This window comes from Erigeron canadensis, chromosome 3 (genome assembly GCF_010389155.1).
Source record: "Erigeron canadensis isolate Cc75 chromosome 3, C_canadensis_v1, whole genome shotgun sequence".
Lineage (NCBI taxonomy): Eukaryota > Viridiplantae > Streptophyta > Magnoliopsida > Asterales > Asteraceae > Erigeron > Erigeron canadensis.
In genome coordinates this window covers 41849652-41875754 of record NC_057763.1, presented here as the reverse complement: position 1 = coordinate 41875754, position 26103 = coordinate 41849652, and the positions used below count along the sequence as shown (strand labels likewise).

The window sequence follows — 26103 nt, the reverse complement described above, 5'->3', positions numbered from 1 at the left end:
ATCGTATAAGTATTATTGGTAAATATTGGGATTTATTTAGATATAGACCATAGAGATATAAATTTGTTTAAAAAGAAAAAATATTTGTCACAACAATCTCCATGGCTGGTAAAAAGACGATTCTACCCTCATGTGATTTGCATGTGACAAGTTTAAAGGAGCAAAAGTGACGTCCGTTAGGGTCAAGGACGATTTACAATGAAAATGAAAAGCTCAGGGATATCTAATGAAAAAAAATAAGTATGGATGAAAATGCGAATCGAAGATACTACAAGGACGATTTGTAACAATTTCTCTACAATATAATTGAAAACAATTGTACGACAAAATCATTACAATGAACAGAAGAAAGCTAACAACTTAATAACAATAAAGAGAGACAAAAAGGGTTATATAAATATACTTCTACCTCAACATTTTCATGCCGAATTGAACGTCTTATACAAACCACATGAACTATCCTTGGTCAAACATTAAGAAAAAAGGGGAAAAACATTCAAAATTTGTAACAAGGGAATATCTCGGGTATATCTCAATGTTTACTCAAAGAAGACATCATTATTTGATTTTGATATTAATAGAGGTAAAGATACAAAATATAAAACTAAAAAGAACCCTAAAGAAAAATGAAAATTTACTTAAAATTATTATAAAGAGAAAAAAATCAAAAACTTGAATAACAACACATCCAAAATCTGATTGTAAGCATTCATGAAATCGGGAAATTATGTTGATTTCCAGTTTTATGTGTTGCGCCTCTAATCGGTAAATCTGATTTTACTTTTGTATCTCTCAAAGAATATTTTATAAATTTTGCTTTTATGATATATATGTTACATGGAAAATGATAAATTTTTCTAAAGATTAGCCTAAAAATTCTCCTAAAATTATAAGAAGTTGACATGTGATATCCACTAGTTTTCTTTGTTAATCTTGTCCCCTGTTTTTTTCCACATGTCATCATCTCATGATTTGGAAATTTTTTAGACTATTTAGTTAGAAGGATTAATTATTTCTCATGTTACATATATAGCACGGTACCCGCGCAATGTGGCGGTGACCGTGATGGCGGTTGGTGGTGTCGGCGACGAATGGTCATGGTGGCGACTATCGGTGGTTGTGACAATGTCGAATAGTGCAGGTTGATGTAAATGTAAAGATGGTGGTGAAAATATTTAGAATATTAAGGACCCATGATGTAAATTAATTCCTTAAGGGTAAAATGATCATTTCGTAACTCTTATTTTCAATAAGGGGTATAATCTTAATATAGAAATACTAGCTAATCAACCCGCATATTATGCGGACATATGAATAGATTTTGATTTTATAATGATATACCACAATGAACGTGTTTAACTTTTTATTACGATAAACATTATTATATTGTATATTTTGAGTAAGTTGATATTATAAAAATCAATTTCGATCTATATATTTGTTTCCCATCTCAATAGAAACAACTTTCCATTATTATCTATTAAAAATATTTTAAAGTCATAATATCTTAGAATAAATTTTCATTATTTATTTTTTGCCTACTTTTAATTATTATTGGGTGATGTCATAAAAAAACAAGATTATATATTAAGAAGTCTTCTTTAATACGTGTTTAACTTTTTATTACGTTGAACATTATTATATTGTATATTTTGAGTAAGTTGATATTATAATAATCAATTTCGATCTATATATATGTTTCCTATCTCAATAGAAACTTTGTATGATTATCTAATAAAAATATTTAAAAGTCATAATATTTTAGAATAAATTTCTATTATTCTTTTTTTTTTTGCCTACTTTTAGTTATTATTGGACGATGTAATAAAAAATCAAAATTATATATTAAGAAGTCTTCTATAGTATAAAATGACATCATCACGGGCATACTAATATGTTCATCATTGAAATTACAAGAATATTAATCGGGCCTATTCCTAAATACCTATGTGATAACTTACGAAAACGTACATTTTTTAGGCTTTAATAATCAAAATGCATATAACTATCTTCAAGTTTTTTTGTATCAAACTTACTTATTATGCGGAAACAACAAACATAAATATATTACTCATAACCTTTGAATAATATACCTTATGTTTCAAATAAATATATTTAGCTTATTAACCCGTATAATATGTAGACAACTTAAAAGTCTGTTATGATAAATCTATTTAGATAATAAAAATTTAAAAGATTATAAATAATAATAACAAGAAGAATAAAATAAAATTTAAAAAGGAAAGTGTTTTATGACATCACAAATAAGTTTTTAAAAAAAAAGAACAAATCTTTAAGAAAAAATATAGTGACGACAAATAAATATTTTTTAAAAATGCTTATGTCATAACAATCTTGTTTTATTTAATATAGAGATAAAGATAGATGAATAAATTTATTTTTTGTAATATAAATTCAAAGAATAATGGATGAATGAAGAAATTGAAAAAGTATGAAGGGAAATTGGATTGAATGAGTCGCTGTCTCCAAAATCTGCTTTATAATCATTATTTTCATTAATAAATAAATTATTACTAAAAGTATTAGTATTAATTATTAATTAAAGACATGTCACCTATTTGATCTAAGGTCCCAATTCATTAAAATTCTTCATTATAAGGGTTCAACATTTTTAAAAAGGTATTTTATAATTAATGTAATGCCAAATTTAATTTTATAATTACAAATGTCAAATAATATGGTGTAACTTTAATCATTTGGAAAGAATAAATTTCGAATAAATTATATCTAACAATGTTTGAAAATTTTAAAGTTAGATGTACTTATTAATTGCATATTCAACCGTACAACAACGCACGTATTTAATCTAATTTCATCAGTATATAAAAAACTTTTTATAGCAAAATCTTTATTCATTTTTATTTGAGCATATTCACGCGTACATATACGTTGAGTGAGGTCGTGTGACACCTACAAAATTAACCTGAGTAAATTAACATGTGAGTTTTTTTTTTTAAAAAGTGAATTTCGTTTGAAATTTCGTTCGTGTCGCAATTCGAAAGCAGGTGGTCTAGCATATATTGTTTTAACCAGGAGCGCGCTAGAGAGCTATCTCGAAGTAAAAATTGCCTATGTCAAATACCCTATGGGAAAAACCTCCTACTAATCCGATTGAATGCAAGACGATTAATTAGGTTAAACTCTGACCCTCAAACTTGAACATGAGTATACACTCCTCGTAAAGGATTTCATATTCTTAGAGTGCATTCTTGAGTTTTATTCTGAAAAGATAAGAAAAGAAAGGCTAAAAAACTTTTAGTTTTTGTATATTTGAGTTTTTATTTTAAAAGAAATGAAAGGGAAAGAAAGGAAAAATAGGATGTTTTGATCCCAAAACTTTCTTGCCACTTTTGGTAAGTTTGGAAGGAAAAGTGGTGAAATTATTATTATACCCCTCAAACTTATATAAAGGTTTTAATTACTACAATGCTATAAATGTAAAATTGTATCTTTTTATCATTTTTTTTTTCTTTCCTTCTAACTCAAGAATACATTTAACTATCTACTTTCTTTTCTTTTCTTTCAACTCGAGAATACTTATTTTTTATGTAATTATCTATCCATTCTTCACCTATCCTATTTTTTATTTTTTTTCTTTTAATAAAAATTCGAGAATCCGGTGTTAAGGTTATAACATACCGAGTAAGACCTTTGGAATAAGAAATAGTATTGCAAAAGACAATTAACATGTAAATCCTTCAACCTACTCACTGCAATATCATTAATAATAATAATGGGTGTTGGATATCAAAGATTGTGCTCCACTCATTTCCACTCTTTGGTTATTCCAACATTGATAAAAATTTCCCATCCGTCCAACATCAGAATTAAACAACATTTCACGCTGGAGATTCAATATGGGATCGAGCATATCATTATGAGGTAATACTTCATTCAAACAAGCAAATTAATTAAGGTGTTCACATTTCACACTTTTTCCAGTTGATTAGACTTCAAAATTCTCATTAAAAAAAATTGCCGTCTGTGTTGTTATAATGCTTCAGATCGACTGATGGTGATAGGGCCGGACTTTCATATCTATAACGGTGATGACAACTACTTTCCATCAGATGTGTGTTGTTCCGACCAAATCCATGGCTGTTCAGATAATCAAGTTTTCTAAGATAAATTTTCTTTCGCTACTCTCTCTCATAACTTTATAAATCCTAGTATATTTTTTGCTAATATACCTTTTATATATATATATATATATAAGAATATAAGACTGTTAGGTACCTAAGCTTAATTGTAGAACATATATTATTTTTTTAATCCATAAAAATCATGGGGCCCAAACATTTCATCATTAATAAAAAAATATTAAAAAATTTGTATGTGAGAGGTTCCACACCTAAACCTAGGTGCCGGACAACCTTATATTCACTTTTTCATTACATACATATATATATATATATAGATTATATCTTGCCAAAATTGTCTCCAACTTAAATGGTTAATTTTGAGTAGATTTGTAAAATTTAAATGGCTATCTATTAATATAAAACTTAGTTTTTGACAAGGAAACTAATAAATCCTCTTAAATAATAGTTTAAAAATCCTTCTTAAAGTATAAAAAGGTGACATGTGTTATCTACTAATTCTCTTTTATAATTTTGCCCCCTAATTTTATACATATCATTATCTCATTGTTAGGAAGATTTTGAGGCTATTTAGTTAAGAGGATTAATCATTTTCCTAAAATAATAGTAATAACAACAAATGATGATTAAAGTAATAACAATAACGTTTCAATGACAATATTGTTACATGACTTCTACATAATTAATAATGGGTTGGGGTCTTTAATTTTGTTGGTTGAAGTCAAAATGTATAATGTACCAAAATATCTATTGATGGGCTAGCTTAGACGACTGGGGTCTACGTCTACCTCCCCACCCTAACATGCAATGTATTGCATCCGCTAGTGCTCATGGGTATATAAACACAAACTTATGGCAACACCCTACATCTTAGTAGTACTACAAAAGAGAGTACACATATGCGTTCTTATAAGATTCTCCAAATATTCACATACTAACGTGTGTGCGGCCGGTACCTAAAACCATGAGCAATGTCATCCCACCATCATCACTCTCAAACTCAACTTTGGCTTCGTGAACGCCAAAATGAATAAATGTTGTATACTTCCGACTCAAAATCTAAAATGTTGATTTTTTTCATATATACAAACCTTTAATCATATCTTGAAGTACAATGGAGATGTCACAAAATATACTACTAGAACATATATATGATTTAACTGTAAACCATAAGTTATTGGTCAAATTAACATCAGTTAACCATAATTAACATGAGTACACCACATCTTCTCATAGGCTTTTTGTAGGTCTAACAGGTTCCAAAACTAGGCAAAGATAGATATACATTGACAGTTTTAAATCTAACGGGCAACCAAATTGTAACTACGTTTGCATATATGACCCATGTTTAAGTATAAAATTACACGGCGCTTAATTAGGTATAATAATTATGCTTAAATTCAAGAAGGTTGACATTTTTTAGAACTACTAGGGCCATCCAATATCACTAAAAATCTACCTCTGGTTCTATCCCACAACTACCAGATTCATGAGTTCTTGTCTGCTCACACCACAAAGCCTGGGAGGCAAAAATATAAACTACATCAGAATTCATGTAAAATCTCACTTCAATACTTTCGTATGTATTTAGTATTTACCATCGTAAACGACTTACCTCCCACCAATGGGTTATAGTAGTCGTAACCACAGGTAGTGCCATCTTCCCTTCGTCCTACACACCATCTCGGTATATTTGCCTGGATTAGTCCAGCCATCTACAGGTTATTCGGAGCATACAGTATCAATAAAGAGAATGGGCAGGTTGAGACATGTAATAATAAAGTTTTAAAGTCGGGTTGTGTTTACTTTGTTCAATTTATAGGAAAATAAATAACGCAAGGGTGATTGCAAAAACCTATTTTAAAAAGCTACATTTTTGGTTAGCACTACCCTGTCCAACCAATAATTCAGATGAAGAGTGACCAAAATCAGCCCATTCGGTATGCATATATAAAACAAGACCATAAATCCGATGCAAAGTAAGCTTTATTTAACCTCGATTAGTTCGACTGCAAGTTGGTGGAAAGAGTGACAGTATGCCCCGAGGTAGCACTTTGTGAAGCTCTCTTGAGTAAACAAGATCGTGTAGTTCTTGCTAAGAAGATAAACCAATAAAAACATATAGCATAACTTCTAAATGAGGTCTTCATACCAATTAAAAGGTTATAAATACTCAAACTTTTCCTTAAGAGTGAAACGTGTATGTACTAACCTTTTACAGCATTTTCGTTGTACTTTTTCAGGCAAATCAACTAAGCTGTTTTCATGCCTTTCTTCTTACCTGTAGATCCGAGATGAAAAAAATGATAAATAGAAAATTAGAAAAACTATATGGGAGGGTGCTGTAACGACAAGACTTTAAGGGGTACCTTGCATATAGTCCCAAAATGACATTCTAGAAAACAGTACTACAAAAGAGAGTACACTCATGCCTTCTTATAAGATTTTCCAAATAATCACATACCAACGGGTGTGTGCCGGTACCTAAAAACACGAGCAATGTTATCCTACCATCATCACTCTCAAACTCAACTATGGCTTCATAGACGTCAAAATTGCCTTGCCCAATGGCTTCTATGATGATATAGAAGTAATACCTCCCGGTTACTTTTATATATTTGAACTCCATAATTTCATACTCCTAAAGGATAACATGTTGCTCCTTGGCAAGCTATAACAACAACAAAAAAATCTGTTTATATACGATGACAGATGATTAATCAGTGATAAAATTTCCTAATCTAAAATCTCGAAAACAAGTGAAATGAAACTCATACCGTTTTATACGACTCATTAAAGACGTAAACGACAAAGTCGTCAGCAATTTTTACAATTGAATACTCGAGTCTAATTGGCTTTTTTCTTGCTTCAACTATTCGGTAAAGAAAGTGTAGAAAGTAGAGACTGCCATAAACATAAAGAAACGCATATACATAAAAACACACATATATACGCATACAAATACAAATGAGTAGAAACAGATCAAAATATGAATATACATACAACCCCCTCATCCAATTCTTAGAACTGTTGCCAACTATCTGCTCCTCGTCTTTCAAGGCAACAAGGTATCCAATTCTTTGACGATGACACACCGAAGAGTAAAGGTTGTTACCATCCTTAATTTGTGTACCCTTAAATAGATATATATGTATATATAAACGACCAATGGGTGAAATCATGTGTCTACATATAAAGACTAGAGGTTACAAGTTCAAAATGACAAATAGTTAGTTGTAGTATGAGCTTTAAGTTAACTAATGTGTGTTTATTATTTGTTTTATAGGTCGTTTATCTGGATATAATGTTTTAATACTTAAAGCTCATACTGCAACTAACTATTATGTTGGATCAAATTCAATTTCTCCATTTGTCATTTTGAACTTGTAACCTCTAGTCTTCATGTGTGGACACATGATTTCACCCATTGGTCGTTTATATAGTTTAAGTTAAACAAATTAAGGATGGTAACAACCTTTACTTTTCAGCGTGTCATCGTCAAAGAATTAGATACCTTGTTGGCTTGAAAGACGAGGAGCAGGATAGTTGGCAACAGTTCAAAGAATTGGATGAGGGAGTTGTATGTATATTCATATTTTGATATGTTTCTACTCATTTGTATTTGAATGTGTTTTTATGTATATGCGTTTCTTTATGTTTATGGCAGTCTCTACTTTCTACACTTTCTTTACCGAATAGTTGAAGCAAGAAAAAAGCCAATTAGACTCGAGTATTCAATTGTAAAAATTGCTGACGACTTTGTCGTTTACGTCTTTAATGAGTCGTATAAAACGGTATGAGTTTCATTTCACCTATTTTCGAGATTTTAGATTAGGAAATTTTATCACTGATTAATCATCTGTCATCGTATATAAACAGATTTTTTGTTGTTGTTATAGCTTGCCAAGGAGCAACATGTTATCCTTTAGGAGTATGAAATTATGGAGTTCAAATATATAAAAGTAACCGGGAGGTATTACTTCTATATCATCATAGAAGCCATTGGGCAAGGCAATTTTGACGTCTATGAAGCCATAGTTGAGTTTGAGAGTGATGATGGTAGGATAACATTGCTCGTGTTTTTAGGTACCGGCACACACCCGTTGGTATGTGATTATTTGGAAAATCTTATAAGAAGGCATGTGTGTACTCTCTTTTGTAGTACTGTTTTCTAGAATGTCATTTTGGGACTATATGCAAGGTACCCCTTAAAGTCTTGTCGTTACAGCACCCTCCCATATAGTTTTTCTAATTTTCTATTTATCATTTTTTTCATCTCGGATCTACAGGTAAGAAGAAAGGCATGAAAACAGCTGAGTTGATTTGCCTGAAAAAGTACAACGAAAATGCTGTAAAAGGTTAGTACATACACGTTTCACTCTTAAGGAAAAGTTTGAGTATTTATAACCTTTTAATTGGTATGAAGACCTCATTTAGAAGTTATGCTATATGTTTTTATTGGTTTATCTTCTTAGCAAGAACTACACGGTCTTGTTTACTCAACAGGGCTTCACAAAGTGCTACCTCGGGGCATACTGTCACTCTTTCCACCAACTTGCAGTCGAACTAATCGAGGTTAAATAAAGCTTACTTTGCATCGGATTTATGGTCTTGTTTTATATATGCATACCGAATGGGCTGATTTTGGTCACTCTTCATCTGAATCATTGGTTGGACAGGGTAGTGCTAACAAAAAATGTAGCTTTTTAAAATAGGTTTTTGCAATCACCCTTGCGTTATTTATTTTCCTATAAATTGAACAAAGTAAACACAACCCGACTTTAAAACTTTATTATTACATGTCTCAACCTGCCCATTCTCTTTATTGATACTGTATGCTCCGAATAACCTGTAGATGGCTGGACTAATTCAGGCAAATATACCGAGATGGTGTGTAGGACGAAGGGAAGATGGCACTACCTGTGGTTACGACTACTATAACCCATTGGTAGGAGGTAAGTCGTTTACGATGGTAAATACTAAATACATACGAAAGTATTGAAGTGGGATTTTACATGAATTCTGATGTAGTTTATATTTTTTGCCTCCCAGGTTTAGACTTGGGCTTTGTGGTGTGAGCAGACAAGAACTCATGAATCTGGTAGTTGTGGGATAGAACCAGAGGTAGATTTTTGGTGATATTGGATGGCCCTAGTAGTTCTAAACAATGTCAACCTTCTTGAATTTAAGCATAATTATTATACCTAATTAAGCGCCGTGTAATTTTATACTTAAACATGGGTCATATATGCAAACGTAGTTACAATTTGGTTACCCGTTAGATTTGAAACTGTCAATGTATATCTATCTTTGCCTAATTTTTGGAACTTGTTAGACCTACGAAAAGCCTATGAGAAGATGTGGTGTACTCATCTTTGATCAATATTCTATACTTAATTATGGTTAACTGATGTTAATTTGACCAATTACTTATGGTTTACAGTTAAATCATATATATGTTCTAGTAGTATAATTTTGTGACATCTCCATTGTATTTCAAGATATGATTAAAGGTTTGTATATATGAAAAAAATCAACATTTTAGATTTTGAGCCAGAAGTATACAACATTTATTCACTTTATATATGCTTGTGACGATTGCAACTTTAACCGGGCGCTCATCATTGGCTATAGATTTTTCAAACTGAGCTGTTACACCCAAGACCTTAAACTAAATCACTTGGAATAACTTTTAATGAATAGTCCAAGCAAAATAAACCCATCGTAATCTTATAATTACAATTCCTTCCATGTTTACAAAGTTACAATCTTTCAAATTTTTTAATTAACAATAAACTCATCATTTAACATAGATAAAAATATAAAGTTATATTGGTCAGGGATGTTTCATTAAACCTGCTATGTGGGGCTCCGGAAGAGTTTACTCTAAAGTCTCGAGTTCGAGCCTTGGGAGGTTCTCCTCGACGGTATTTTCCAATTAAGGAGGTGGTATGGTGAGAAAAGGTATTTAAGATCCGCTTAGTGCGGGACCCTTTTGTTGTGCGATTAGCAAACATCATACGCGTCTGAGGTAAAATTCACTTGTCAAAAAAAGTTTTGAAAAATTTTAACTTAAAAAAATCTTTATCTTAAATTATATCCATATAATAACTTACATTTATATTACGGAATAATAATACTTGTAAAATGAGTCGGGTATCATTATTTATTCCATAACAAAAATCTAGCAGAAACTTTTTTTTCATCTGTCAAATACTACCAAGTCTATAAGTCTAGAACAATTTTAACAATTAATTTTTTAAACGACGAATTTTATGTTCGACGGCATGCTTCTAAAATTCTAAAAGCAACTCGTACAGGAAACCTTTACCATTGGGATTGAAACCCAAGAATTTATTTTATTTGTTTTTAAACAATTACTAGTAATGATTTTGCTCCAATAATAATTAACTAAGTTTTGAGTTGATTTTACAGTTTTTTCCAGTGATATTCTTTTACAATTTCGTAAGAAACTCATGTGGGGAAAATCTATGTCTTGGCATTTGGACCCAAGAAGTTTTTATTAAAAAATGATATTCTTTTGAATTTGTATTATGATGCAACGGGTGTTCGGTTAATTTCTTTTCTGAGAAATCATTCATTCGGCGTTGCTTGGGATCTTCATTCCGACTTTAGTACCCGCCCGTATGTTGCGTGTTTGTATTGTATCGTTAGAATTTATTCCTTTTTATCTCATTTGTTTGTTGAATCGTGTCTTGTGCTTGCTATTTTCTTACTAGCATTTTTTAATAAATTTTTAAATAATGTTTTTTAAAAAAACATACATTTACCAATGAAAAATTGCTCCAACAAGAATTAATTAGAGGCTTGTTTATTTTTTTAATTATTAAACGATAAGTGTATTAAATGATTGAATGTAAAAATATTGTCGATATATATTAAATAAAAAATAAAGAATTAACGGATATTTTTGTTTGTTTATAATATAAAAATCCATAAAAAGAAATGTAATACCCAAAGTTTTGACTTTGACTTTAATAAATGTAATACCCAAAGTTTTGACTTTTGAGTCGGTTTAATTCCTTTTTCTGTTGGACATGCTTATGTGTGAGTGTATGTATGTGTTGTTCCCCGGCAAATTAAAATTGCATTTACTTTTATTAGTCGATTGTTTCCGTCTCTTTGATACACAGGCGCGATAATGCTTCGTAAGTTATATCTCTCTCTCATATCCTATCGTATACATATATATATATAAGACTGCGAGTGAGTTTGTTTTGTTTAATGTTGTGAGTAAATTTATATAATATATTAATTTCAGAAAGGAGATCAAACTTACGCCAGCTGGATTCACTATCAAATTTTGTCACCTTTATTAATTAATTTATATTTATATTTGTTTATGCAAACACATATAATAATTCCGCTGGTGTTTATTTCTAATTTGATGTTAGAAGAAACCAAATTTTGGATATTGCTTTTTATTCCAACAAATTTAAGCGATTTTATGTTTTTTGGGTATGATTAACATGAATCATCAGGGTTGCGGTGTATATGCTGTTTACATATACGAGGGTTGGTCAGCAGTTAAACGGTGATAATGATGATACAAAACAGTGGGGGAGGAATTGATAAGCGTGTGTGTAAATAGGAAGAAGAGAAAAAAGTTATTGCGTGTTAGATCATGGTATGGTGTTTGTGTGTTTAGAGATATAGAATTAAAGGTAATGTGTGAATTAGGGGCAATGTGGGGATATTGAAAAAAGTGTTTAAATTACTTAAAATAGAGTTTCAATATGTTATTAAGAGATTATAGATATAGATATTGAGTCAACACGACATGTATATAAATATTTAGTGACTTGGTCAGATTTCCTTTTCAGTGTATAATCATCCTTCAGAAACCCCGGAATTACACGGTGTTCCCTTAAAAGATGAGGAGCAGAAAAGTTGGTTGGAGTTTAAACAAATTGATGAGGGGACTGTATGTATAGAACATATATATATACATCTCTCTTTAATTTGGTCTTATACATGTTTGTGATACATACATATTTCATTTGTGTGGTAGCGTCCTCTTGTCGACCTAACTAAAGTGCTAGCTGAGCAACATAAAAGGTCTATTCAGCTCGATCATCCCTTTGCTCGTGTGGTTGGTGACTTTGCCGTTGCTGCTTTTAACAACGTTTGTCAGATGGTATAGTTTAATTCTACCTGCTTGGAACTTTTCAGACTTTGTTTTCATCATTCATTGTTTTATTTTATACACTAATTTATCTTTATAATTAGCATGTTAAAACGAGTGAACACAACAACCTTCATGATATTGAGATGTTGGAGTGCAAATACCTCAAACTTACCAAGGCTTATTTCTTCTAACTGACCATAGAGGCCATTGAAGAAGGGGACCTTGGTGTCTACGAAGCCAAAGTTGTATGCAAGAGTGATTATGGAAAGAAAACCTTGACCAAGTTTGTCCTTACCAACCGCACACCAGTTGGTATGTGGTTATTTAGAGTATCTCTCATCTTTTGATTTGGTTATCACATTCTTCTTAGAATCCTTAATCCCTTTTGTATTCCCATTGCAACTGCAAATATGCAACACTTTTGTACTAGAGGATGTTGCCCATAAATTATCAATTCTTTTAAAATGCTGAAACAATTCTCAGAGCTGGTAACCATTTATGTAAAAATCGGTGGATTATGAAAAAAAATTTGGCCACCCCAACTTATATTAATAATTGTACCCATGACATAATGTGCTTTATTGGTCCATTTTGCAGCCTCTAATCGTTACCATAAACTAATACGAGTAACATTTTGGCTTTTCTTCTGTTCATGTATGCTGCTTTTGGAAAAACCACATATATTGCAAAGTTTTCCTTCCATCTCGGGGCACCTGCTTTAATGCCTTATCTTGCATGCAGGTAAGAAAGCCATGGCAATATCTCGCTTGTCTCGCCTGAAATTAATCCCCAGAATTTTGAAAGGTTCATCTTCCATGTATTCATCTAGCTTCTATACTCTCAAAAAAAAAAAAGATAGGAATCAAACGTTTTGTGAGCCAACCCAACTCATCACTCACCATGCCCTACCTTGCCCATACATAATGCTGTTTTTGTTTGCTTGCCCATACATAATGCTGTTTTTGTTTACTTTGTGTTTCACCTTTTCTTGAAATTAGTGGAACTATTTTATTTCAATCTTTTTTTCTCAGTGTCTCCAGTTTTATTGCCTTCTATTGCATGCAGGTAATAAAGCAATGTCAATATCTCACTTGTCTCGCTTGACGTCTATATATGAAACTTTGAGAGGTTAGTCTTCCATGTAATGCTATATTTTTCTTTTCTATACCAACTTGTGGATAGATTTAATATATGGAAGCAGAGAATCACTATGCTTATTTGCTGTATCTACTTATACTTTGAAGGTCAATCAAAGATCTTGCATTGCGTTATGTGCCTTTTATGAACCTTGTGTTTGCACCGGAGAATTATGTTCCGGTTTCCTTATTCACTAACAATGTGGTTTTTGTGCAGGTCTTAAAAATGACATAAAGGTCCACTTGAAAACTTCACCCAAATATATGAAAGGTTTTTAACTCTTCCATTCGTGAAACATAATAGTTAACGTTGTGATAATATAACCTATCTCTATATCTGTAGTAATTGTTTACCTGAATTCCCTCGATAACTTGCTTGTTTTCTTCCATTACCAGTTTTCACGAATCTTAGTCTTATATTATTCCTCCTTTTTATTGATTTTGAATGATTCTTTGCGGAAGCATATCTGAGTTGTTTGTTTATTTTATCTACGATTTATGTATGCAGTAAATTGCCCCCCCCCCCCCCCCCCCCCCCTTGAGAATTCATGCCAGATTGGATGCAATGTCCTAGGCTTGTGGTATGCCTTCTTTTAATAGGCATACTTAATTTTGTGTTATCTTATCAATATGTCATTTTAGAACTATGGCATAGATATGTCAGAGTTATGCAAGGTACCCCTTACTGTCTTGTCGTTATGGCACCCTTCCAAATAGTGTTTGTAATTTTCTCTTTATCACTTTTGTCATCTCGGATCTGCAGGTAAGACGAAAGACATGAAAACAGCTGAGTTGATTCGCTTGAAAACGTACAGCAAGAATGCTGTAAAAGGTTAGTACATACATGTTTTACTCTTAAGAGCCACACTGTCTTGTTTACTCAACAGGGCTTCGCAAAGTGCTACCTCAGGGCATACTGTCACTCTTTCCACCAGCTTGCAGTCGAACAACTAATCGAGATTAACTGAAGCTTACTTTGCATCAGATTTATGGTCTAGTTTTATATATGGATACTGAATGGGCTGATTTTGGTCACTCTTCATCTCAAGCATTAGTTGGACTGGGTAGTGCAAAAGCGCCAACCAAAATTGTAGCTTTTTAAAATAGGTTTTTGCAATCCCTTTCGTTATTTATTTTTCTATAAATTGAACAAAGTAAACACAACCCGACTTTAAACTTTATTATTACATGTCTCATCCTGCCGATTCTCTTTATTGATACTCTATGCTCCAAATAAATCTACCTGTAGATGGCTGGACTAATCCAGGCAAATATACCGGGATGGTGCGTAGGACGAACGGAACCACTTGTGTGGGTTACGACTACTATAACCTATTAAAAGGTTAGTTGCTTATCTTTTTACGATGACTTTATAATGATGAGTATGAAGTCGATTTCATTATGAATAATAATGTGGTTTCTGATTTCAATTTTCAGCATTTGGACCTTCCTTGATTTGGTGATTGACATGGTGTGGGTGTGGGTCGAACAAATTGGTAGTCATAGGATGTGAATAGAGCAATATTTTTGGTGATCACATATGATGGCCCCATTATGTGTAGTATGCAAACTTTACGGGTAGTTAATGCACGACACAAAGTAGGATCACATGCAGATTGGTTGGTCGTTAGAGTTGATTAAAGTTTTTTTCTGCCAAAACATCTAATTTTTGGAGCTTGTTAGGAGGCTAAGATATGTAGTGGTGAGGTAAATGACTATTAGTCTATTATGATCAATTAGTTATTCTGCGCCGTTTATTCTGTGCTACCTATCGGTTTAATGAATTACTCCTACTCTGACCAGTTAACTCTAAATTACATATAAAATAGTGTGGTGACATTTAGTCTAAATATTTATACTGAAAACATATGCGAACTAATTGAATTGGACTTGAATACTGTCAAATTATTAGAAGAGGAAAAATGGGCGGATTGAAACATGTAGTTTCTCTTATACTTTGGTAGAGTCATGTTAAGTTGACCCAACAAGCACATTTTTATCCACTTAACAAATAACAGATACAAAGTATTTGAACTACACATTATAGACAGGTTAAATATGATTACAGAGCTATTTACCTTTTATTACTAAGACTTGTACATATAGTCAAATCAGTTTTCTGGGACATGTCTTAAGAAACCAAAGTGACCAAACAAAATGTCAGAAAAGTATTTTTGTTTACACTAATTAACAATTTAACTTTGGGCATTGTTGGGTCCAGGTTATATTTAGATGGAATGGCCTATAAAATTAAGGCTGCTATGGTTTTTTATTATTTTTCATCTTTTGTATCATTTTGTCATAGACCCGGGTGTTCTTAATTGTACTTATATGTGTAGTGTGCTATGGAAGTATGAATGTTCAAAAGCGTTAAAATTATATATATACTAAAAACCTATGTAAATGTATAAGTACTTTATGCGTGAAATGTACAAGCTTTTAAAGCACATACTAATTTTAACTAAATTTCGTTTTAACCTCCTAAATTTTAACCAAATTTCATTTTAATCCCCTAAAATTTCTATTTTTTAACATTTACCCCACATCAAAGTTTTCGCTTTCATTTTCGTGACACTAAACTTTTAGGTTCTCATGTATTCATCAAACAACATTTACACAGTTACGGTTTTACTTTTAAACATTTGGTCTTTGATTATTTTCATTTGTCTTTTTATACATATAACGTTTTTATTATACAATAACTTTTATTATCGTTACGTCTTACGTTCATATTGTTTTTATACATCTTAATATTCTTTTACATTATTTTTATTGTATTGCTACACGTTTAGTTTTTTTTTTTTAATTAAAATTATCATCTTTTAACTTGTATCCCACCAAAAATTTCGTTCTCATTTTTATTGACACTAAATTTTTTGGTTCTCAGGTTTTTATCATACAATTTGCACACGGTTATGGTTTTACTTTTAAAGATTTGGTTTTTAATTATTTTCTTCCGTTTTTATACATATATATATAATAATTTTCATCATGCTTAGGTCTTACATTAATGAAACATTTAAAGCATTAATATAGTTATTGTTTGTGTTTTTATACGACTTATTATTCCTTTATAATATTTTTAATGTTATTGCTAGATGCTAAGTTGTCATTTTTAATGTTATTGCTAGATGTTAAGTTGTCATTTTTATACGACGTAACTGCAGCAACGCGCGGTGTCAATAAGTAGTTATGTACTATTTACGCCTTATGTCTCATTGTTTAGATAATATATATTACTTTATTTTTATTATTCTGAAAATACATTTATTTTTATCACTTATTAACCAATTATATTACTTTATTAAACCTTAATTATATTTTATGAAATAATTTACATTTTTTGTTTTGTATCACTAATTGTACACTGTTAGTCTTTCATAAAAAAAAAAATCCCACTAAATACTTAATTAATATAATTATTACATTTTGTAACATTCAACATGAGAATGAGAATAGTTATAAATTTCCCACCATTTAGTTCATTAAAAACTTTTCAACATATTATTAAAAACTTTTCAACATGTTCAACGTCAGAATTTGATATACTATTAGCAAAATTTAGATTTCAATTATGAATACCTAAGAGTTGAATTTTTTTCATTATATCATAATTTAAAAACTATGTGGATCCTGAACAAAACTTATCAGTAAAACATCCAATGACAAAAGTTGATAAAAATATAGTTGACGTATTTTTTAATTAAATTTTTGTTTCACATGTGAATACTTAAGTGTTCAAATTTCTGATTATAATTTACAAGAATTTATATTAATCATGGAAAATTTAATAATGAGAAATGATAATCCTACTAACTAAATGACTTAAAAATCCTTCTAACAATGAGATGATGATATGTGGAAAAATCAGGGGGTAAGAGTATGAAAGAGAATTAATGGATACCACATGTCACCTTCTTACGGTTTAGGAAGATTTTTAGACTAATCTTTTAAGAGGATTTATCAACAACAACAACAACAACAGTGTCCAATCCTTGCGCGGGGTATGGGGAGGTAAGGTGTAGACAGTCAATACCTCTACCCAAAGGTAGAGAGACTGGTTCCATAAGGACCTTCGGCTAACAAAAAGTAAAAGTCGAAAAGTTTAAAGTGTATAGAAACCATACCTGTCAGCCGATAACCGATAATATCATAAGAGTATATTCCTGTCTACTGAATCCATCTAGTTTGAGAGTAGTGGAGAGTAGCAAGCATGTGGTCTAACAATACCTTAGCACAAGTTCGATAATACAAATACAATAGCAACCATTTTGAAAATATTAACCAACATACGAAAATAGGAACATCATAACCAAGACATGCGGTTTAAGAGGATTTATCATTTGCCTTTAATAATAACTCGTCTGCTATTGTAGACTCCTAAACTAGTAAGCAATAAATTTCAATAAACAGGCTGAACTTTTAGACATATTATTATTTTTTTTATCAAAATAATTAACGAAATGAGATATATGGAACCTTAGCGTTGTTGGGTCTTGATTCAATATTCATAAAGCACGTTTTTTCCACTCCAAAATTACGAATTATCAAAAACAACTTACATTGTATTAACAATGTTGATTGAAGGTGAACCAACAATCGAAAGACAAAATTAATTAAACTTTTATTGAAACAAAAAAGTGAACAATTATATAACACATGAACGTACGTTTGCTTTTCAAATAAGTAAATTTAAACAATATATATAATCTCTAATAATATACATACATATACAATTATGTTGACAGTCATTAAGCAATCGTTTATATAAAACCAAACTTATCAATTAAGAGCTTAAGGATCCTTTTTTTAATTTTAAATTTAACAAATAAAGTGTCAAGTTAGGTAACCCATAATGATAAATATTTTTGAAAATAACCAACTGGGTTGGATCAGTGATTGGAGCTCATGCCTCTGAAAACAGAGGTCATGGGTTCGATCCTCATGCCCAGCAAGGCTGGAGGTCCTTTTCTACCTATGGTAGAACCTAGAAGCAGTCTCTCTATGGTATGGGTAAAGCTGTCTACATTCAACCTCCCCCATACACCGTCGAAGACGGTATTGGGACCCAAAACCCGTGAAAGACGACATTGGGAGTTACTTTACTTTTATATTCATTTGGTAAATAAATTTACTCACTATACTAGGTTTGCTTTTTATGTCCAGCTAGGTTTGAGGTCTTTTTTTGTAAAACTTGGAAGCAACCTTTTTACCTTTGGTAGCGGTAAACTTGTCTACATCTCTACCTCCCTCGTACACCGTCAAATACGTGATTAGGACCCAATACCCGTAGAAGAACGCATTATAAGTTATTTTACTTTAATATCTTGTTTATTCAACGGGGCTTCGCAAAGCGCTAACTTGGGATGTAGTGTCACTCTTTCCACCAACTTGCAGTCGAACAACTAGTTGAGGTTAATTGAAGCTTACTTTGCATCTAACTTATGGCCTTGTTGTTTTATATATGCATATGCATGTCGAATGGGCTTATTTTGGTTACGGTTCATTTCAATCATTAGTTGATCAAGGTAGTGTCAAAGTGCTAACCAGAAATATAGTTTTTTTTTAAATAAGTGTTTGTAATCACCGTTTCGTTATCTATTTTATTATAAAATAAACAAAGTAATTAAACACGACCTGACTTTAAACTTTATTATTACATGTCTCAACCGGCCCATTTTTTCTCTTCTCTTTATTGATACTCTATGCTCCAAATAAAGCTACCTGTAGTGGTGCATAGGACGAAGGGAACCACTTGTATGGGTTATGACTTACGACTACTATAACCCATTAAAAGGTGATGTGGAACTACTTTTCCTAATATTTTCATTAGCTATGATTCTTTGGCTTTCATATGTATTTAAGTTAGGTTATTAATTATTTCAGTTTTATTGTCATTTATCCATCTATAAATTATGATGTAAGTCTTGTTAGTAAACAGTTTTTTTGATGAGAGTTATTTTTTTTCCTCTCTATACACAAGTGTGTGTTAGTGTGTGTGAAATTGCCTAATTATCGGTATTCTTTTTTGAATCAACAATAGTTAGAAGAGTTGTTCCTGAGTATTCTTATAATCAACAAGTCCAATTATTTATCCTTTATTCTCGCTGCGTCAAAAGGTTAGTTTATCACTTTATGTTGACTTTATAATGATGAATATGAAGCGGATTTCATTATTTTATAATTATATCATAATTTAAAAACTATGTAGATCATGAACAAAACTTATCAATAAAATGACAAAAACTTATATATATATATATACTAGGTCTTTTACCCCGCGCGATGCGCGTATCATTATAAGTTACTGTTCAATTAGTGTTGATTTAAATATTTTGACGTAGACATACACAATATCAAATATTTTGTTTAATTAGTTCAATGTGATTGTTCTTATTAAATTCATAAGCATGTGAATATAAATAAAACAATGTTAAATATAGGTATAATATATCACTATCAAAATGTTATTAAAGATAAATATGAAAAAAAAAATGATGTTTACAATTGAATATTTTCAAAATGTTCATTGGGCATTATGGAGGTTTTTACCAACTAACTTGATGAACATTAATCATAATAATAAGAACATATATAAAAATTAAAGAGAAAAGTCCTCCATGTTTATAAAAAATTTTTAAAAAAACCTTATATTAAATTAAAAAAATTGTTTTTACATGGTCACCAAGAAAAAAATAATAAAAAAACTAAATTAATATATGAAATGATAAATGTGATATATGGTTAGAGTTTATAATACGTAGGATATAATATAACTATTTTAAAAGTTAAATATTTTCTAGTTTTAAAAGTATATTTTAAGTTTATATGGTTTTTTTTTTCTTTGCTTTTGAATTTTGTAAAAGACATATATAAAACAGAGATAAATATTGTCAAAAATTATAAGATGTCACATAGGATAAAAACCTATGTGACAAATTTTAAAAATAGCTTTAAATTTGAAGAGGCCTTTAAAAGGCTAGGTTAACTACTGTTTTAATAATTATATATATATATATATATATATTAAAAGAGTAAGAATCTTATTCTTCTAAAGACCTATTCAAAACTAAACTTATGTTAAAACTTTGACACCTAAGACTTCATCTTATGTGTCATTTTCATTTTTTTTTTACAATTAATATATTAAATTAAATAAACACTTTATAGACACAAAATTATTAAAAAAAATTAATAACAAAAACATATCTCATATTAAAATTAAATCCCGTACAAACTTAAGGTTGAAATAGGGTTGATATGTATATGATTATAATTATCAATATAATAATTAGTATTTGATAAATGAAAAATACTAGTCTTACCATTAATATGTGATATATACGGTATTATTTGAATTTCTTTTATTTTGTTATGTTAACTATTGTAAATGTCAAGATAAGTTTATGCTTTAGTGTTATTGTTTATCAACTTCACAATTTGTTGTAATATAGTGTGTGTGAAATAGGAGATATATGGAGGTGTATGTTTGTTCACTTGTTGTGTACTTTAATATCAAATTAAAGTATTGTTACATTTAGAAGTGTGTAAATCATGTGAATAGGGTCACATTTTTTAGCACATGCTCAAAATTCAAATACTTTCCATTGTTTAATCATTCTATAAGGGCGTAAAAGCATGTGAAAGTATTCACGTTTCTCAAACCATAATGGCAAAATTCTTCTTTTTTTCCGTGTTGATTTATTCTTTTCATGATCTTCAATCCAACCCCAATTACTCTATATAACTACCTTCTTTATGCATTATGCATTTACATTAGTCGATCTTTAAATTTTCTTATGTGGTTATTCGCCTTTTGTATTCTCTAACCTTTAGTTGACATATGAAACACTTATCTCTTGATAGGTACAACTGTAAAAGAATGTTATCGAAAAGTTGGCTCTCGTTTATTCTTTAATATATATCACAAACAAGAATAATTACGGTCAAAGTCGGAAAAAAAGACTTTATCAGTCAAAATAGGACAATTAAAATGTTCGGGGGATCTAGTATCTACTTTTTGCCTATCTCTTTCTTTTTCCAGCTTTCTTGGTTTTAGAGGTACAAGGTAGCTATTATGATTCCTATATAAATGTACACTTTAACTAATGTGATATTTCTCTTAGCTTAAGAGGAAGAATATCTTCGACTTGCATAAGATTGTTTCTTTATAGACTTTTTGGTCCTCAAACTTCATTTTTTTCCGAATCAAGTCATTAGCTTCTAAGTCAAATATACTTTTACTAGTAATATCTTACTTTGTATACCAAATAAGAAGAAAAGCAAAAAAGGTATATATGACATAGAAATTGATGGCATGATTCGGAAAAGCATGAAGTGTGAGGACCAAAAGTTTATATAGAAGCAATTTGATGCAAACCCAAAGATGTTTTTCCTTTTTAGATGGTTTACATGTAGAGGATAGATTAATGTGTTTCTTTTTCTTATTTTTATTTTTATTTTGTGATGTATGAATTTATGATATGCATAGTGATTGGACATCTTGTAATGAAAAGTATCTTATTTATGCGAATGATATGTTAAAATTATCGATTTCCATACAAGGAAGGCTGTTGTGTTGCCTTGGATTAATTAGAGTTGTTTTGCGTTGACATAATATATTATTTTTGATATCCTTTCAATCTGTACCGATAAATAGTTTTTTTTCTAAATAAGAATTTCATTTTCTATTTACTGCTATGTAAACGAGTATCAAAGATTGGTGTTGACATTCTATTTCAAATAAAATAACCCAGATTCGTAGATAGAACTTATGCTCTAATTTACAAAGTTAACCTGATAATTATATACGAAACAATTAGGGGTGAGCTTGAGTCGGTTTTGACCTAAAACCGAAACTTGAACCGAAACATTCGGTTTTTAAAAACCAGAAACTGTTGGATTCGGTTTTGGTTTGGTTCCGTTTGTTGGTTTTCTAGTTCAGTTTGAGTCAGCTTTTGGTTTGCTTTGGTTTTTATTTTTTTCCTTTTGTGCTATAGTTGTGTTAAAAGATGCCTAATTATTTTATCACAAATCTTCTTAAAGGAAATATATTTGTATGTAATAGCAGATCATTCCTTTCACAAGGATAAAGTAACATGTGGCTTTATTTCGAGGTTTTTCAATTACAGTGTGTCAAACTTGGTAACATTATTTACTTCGTATCATAAAACCAATTACAATACCATTCCTAAGTTATTTAATTATGCTTGTCGAGCACTTCCAGGAGGGTTATTCAAGGTAGCATTACACAAAATGTATGTGCATTTGAATATCTTGATTTATGTTACATATATGCAATCTACTCAAGACTATATATTGGCAACCATTGTTCACAACATTATAAATATAAGATATATTGAAATAAATATGGTTTTAGTTTGGTTCGGTTTAACTATCGGTTTTTGTATACGAAACCGAAACCGAAACCCAAACCGATCAGTTTGGTTTTTGGTTTTTCAGTTCGGTTTTTGCTCACCCATATGAAATGATATCATCTATACTTCTATGCTATTATATAAAAATTCTAAGCTCCCCACTTTTGAAAATAGGTATAAAAAAAGACATGTGAAATGACCATTTTGACCTTTAATGACCCCTTTTTTGGAAAGAGTTATAAAAATTTATCCAATCGCCTTTAATGAACTAATTTACATTTTAAATTTTTATCTTTTACAATGTTTCATTATTATCTTTACATCAATTACATTTATGTCAACCTATATTACTTGACGCTGTCACCATCAATTGTCACTGTCGTCGTCACCATTGTCACCTATTGCGCATTTGCGCTGGTACCCTTCTACTATCATATGTATCATCATGTATAAAATAATTACATTAATTAACAACGGCAATAATGACAAGAGGACAAAGAGGATGTTCAGTTATAAACGTATACTTTACTTGTTTATCTTCCAAGCATTATGCGAGTGTATAAAGTCCACAGTTTTTCTAAGTTGATGATGGCAAAAAAGCGCATGATTAAATCAATAGACAAAAGAATTATTGTTTGTCGCCCAGTTTAACAAGATGTCAACAAAAGTTATGTCACCTATCAAAAAAATGTTACAATTAGTTCATAGTTCAGAACTTCATATACAATTTTTGTAAGCACAACTTAATAAACTTATATAGAAAAGATGATCAAGACAAAGTCTGGGACAAATAAAATTATGATGATGATAAACGAAACTACGACCAATATCGATGGTACTACTGTACTACATCTATCATAAGACTAAACTATTCTTTCAAGATAAAATCAAGTATCATATATGAGCTTTGGAGAGTAATTATGTCATTTTTGTAGTATATTAGTCAAACTGCAACTTTTCTTTTTTCTTCTACTAGCCCATCTTATTTGTGAAATAACAATTCACTGGGCTCTCTTGATATGTGGTGGTGGTTTATTAAGCCCAACTGCTCACTTGAATATTGAAATACAAATACTAATTAATATACTAATTAATATATGAAGGGGATGAAAAAACAAATCTAAAATCATCTGGATCATTGTTAACGGGATTTGAGACAATCTTAGTTTATTTTATTCTAACAATCTAATTGCATAAGATTTATAACCATACAAAAGATCCTCTCGATCATTAGTACAGGGTGTTTGGTTGACAAGCATGAAAATGAGAAAATTTTGTTTGATTGCTATTTACATAATTTGGTTAATAGATTTGTTTTGGTAAAATGGAAATCAAATCATCCCTTTGTACATGCTCAAAAGTCAAAGCCTATCACTCTTGGAGAGTTGGAGTCTTGGTAGGTTTAACCCATTCACACCCATAATGATTTTTACAAGATTTTAACCAAATAACTCGTAAAGTAGTTTCTAGCTTGGTTTGACATTAGACTATCCGCATCAGTTTAAGATATCCTTTTAACAAACATCCTAATTAACATGCTACGTCAGCTTTTCATCCATCCTTCCCACAAACACTTTGTACCCACAATAATAATATACTCATTCTTCTTACAAACAACCATATAAATTCTAAAGTAACTTTTGTCTTTTACCTTTATCTCTTTTCATCCTTCACAATCTTTCTCTACAAACAACTATGGATGGACATCCTCCATGTCACCACCCATATCAATAGTCTTCCTACAAACACCCTCTATGTCACCACAAATTTCTTATGGACATCCTTGTTGTGGATGGTCTTAGATGTAAAACATAATCACAAGGAGTCGAGGACTTTAAACAAGTCTCTCTTCAAAATAGTTTCTAACAGTCTAACACAACCTCTAATATTATTAGATAAACCATTAATTAATATGAACAAAATTAATACGATGTAACTTATTTGGGGGAAAAAAAAAAGAAATTAAACCATCTTTAAAACTAAAAAAAATATAGAAGATTTAAATTTAGCTAATAAAGTCAAAAAAAAAAAAGTTAAATATTAACCAAAGACTTATGGGAAAATGTAAAATGGAGGTTATTTAGGAAGTGTATTAGATCATATTATTGGTATCCATGTGACCTTTATCAAACCCTCCCCATTACACCTCCAAAATGCAAGCTAGTCTTAATGATACGTGCGTCATAACACGTTGTTGTTGTTGTTGTTGTCGTCATTTTTGTTTCTGGTTTTTTAACCCATTCACAATTTATCTAAAATATCGCTTGTCAAGTTTAGAACATGACCGACTATTATCAGTATCATCTACCAATATATATATAACAAGGTGCTAAATTTCTTTATGAAAAAACAAAGACCGTTAGATGAGTTCAAACTTTTAATCACAGCCCTTAGATTAAGATAATGATGTTGTTTCTAAATTTACTTTCAAAAAACACAATATTAGTCCTTATACTTTATTAAATTAGTCAAATATATCAATAGATCTAAGAATATTTAATAAATTTATATTATAAAATTTCTTAAATTCACATTGCTTATTTACGGAAGTTTTGATTAAAAATCTAATATGTAAATTGAACAAATTATATTGGCTTCCCTACAAAGAAGAAAACGTAACTTTTGTTTGTTTCAATATAAAATAAAATTGCGCTAGTCACACAAACATGATTGGTTGCATATTCATGAAGTAATGTGTTCTTAATTAGCAACTTTTGTTTCCATTCCGAATAACTAAACCAATTTTACACAAATATAGTTTTTGATAAGACTTCTAAGACCATGGCCATCCCGTTTTTTTTTTTTACAACGAGTTAATAGTTGGTATCAAAACACCATAATGATATCTCGTTGAATAGTATATAGAGTTCAAACACGCATGCCTGAAATGAAATTTCTCTTTTCCCTTCAATAATTCACATCCACAAATATAGAAAGTGAGAATCACACTTTTGTAGATTTCTCCAAAGTTTAAGACCTTATCAATGAGTCACCATATAATAATAATGATAAAAATATGCATATGTTTTCGTTTTCTTGGTTCTCCTCGACGGTACTTTCCAATTAAGGAGGTGGTATGATGAGAAATGCTATTTAAGATCCGCTTAGTGCAGGACCCTTTAGTTGTGCGACTAGCACACATCATACGCGTCTGAGGTAAAATTCACTTGTCAAAAAAAAAATAATAATGCTAGATTATTTCTTGTGTAATATGCAAGTTAAACTTATTGAGTTGTCGTTAGGGCTTATAATGAAATTATTAATTATTGATAAGACAGGTTGAAATTTGATGATACTGTTATTTTAAAAAATATTTTGTA

General features: G+C 30.5%; 3 long non-coding RNA genes across 11 annotated transcripts; all 3 read left to right on the top strand.

Annotated features, from left to right (window-relative positions):
• Nucleotides 1-3703: 3703 nt before the first annotated feature.
• Nucleotides 3704-4221, top strand: LOC122590485. Its single transcript, XR_006322517.1, has 2 exons — nt 3704-3903; nt 4026-4221. It is a non-coding gene; the product is annotated as an uncharacterized LOC122590485 (long non-coding RNA).
• A 2884-nt stretch (nt 4222-7105) lies between these two features.
• On the top strand, nt 7106-9466 carry LOC122590800. Of its 3 annotated transcripts, XR_006322611.1 has the most exons (5): nt 7106-7915; nt 8001-8479; nt 8628-8696; nt 8977-9076; nt 9174-9466. It is a non-coding gene; the product is annotated as an uncharacterized LOC122590800 (long non-coding RNA). The 3 variants fall into 3 exon arrangements; XR_006322612.1 differs by having other exon boundaries at nt 7106-8479; nt 8995-9076; XR_006322610.1 differs by having other exon boundaries at nt 7106-8479.
• A 1992-nt stretch (nt 9467-11458) lies between these two features.
• On the top strand, nt 11459-15220 carry LOC122590612. Of its 7 annotated transcripts, none has more exons than XR_006322558.1 (10): nt 11460-12066; nt 12154-12279; nt 12372-12582; nt 13012-13074; nt 13336-13398; nt 13624-13677; nt 14170-14238; nt 14342-14513; nt 14656-14748; nt 14844-15220. It is a non-coding gene; the product is annotated as an uncharacterized LOC122590612 (long non-coding RNA). The 7 variants fall into 7 exon arrangements; XR_006322554.1 differs by having other exon boundaries at nt 14317-14513; XR_006322557.1 differs by having other exon boundaries at nt 11461-12066; nt 14392-14513.
• The last annotated feature ends 10883 nt before the right edge of the window (nt 15221-26103 follow it).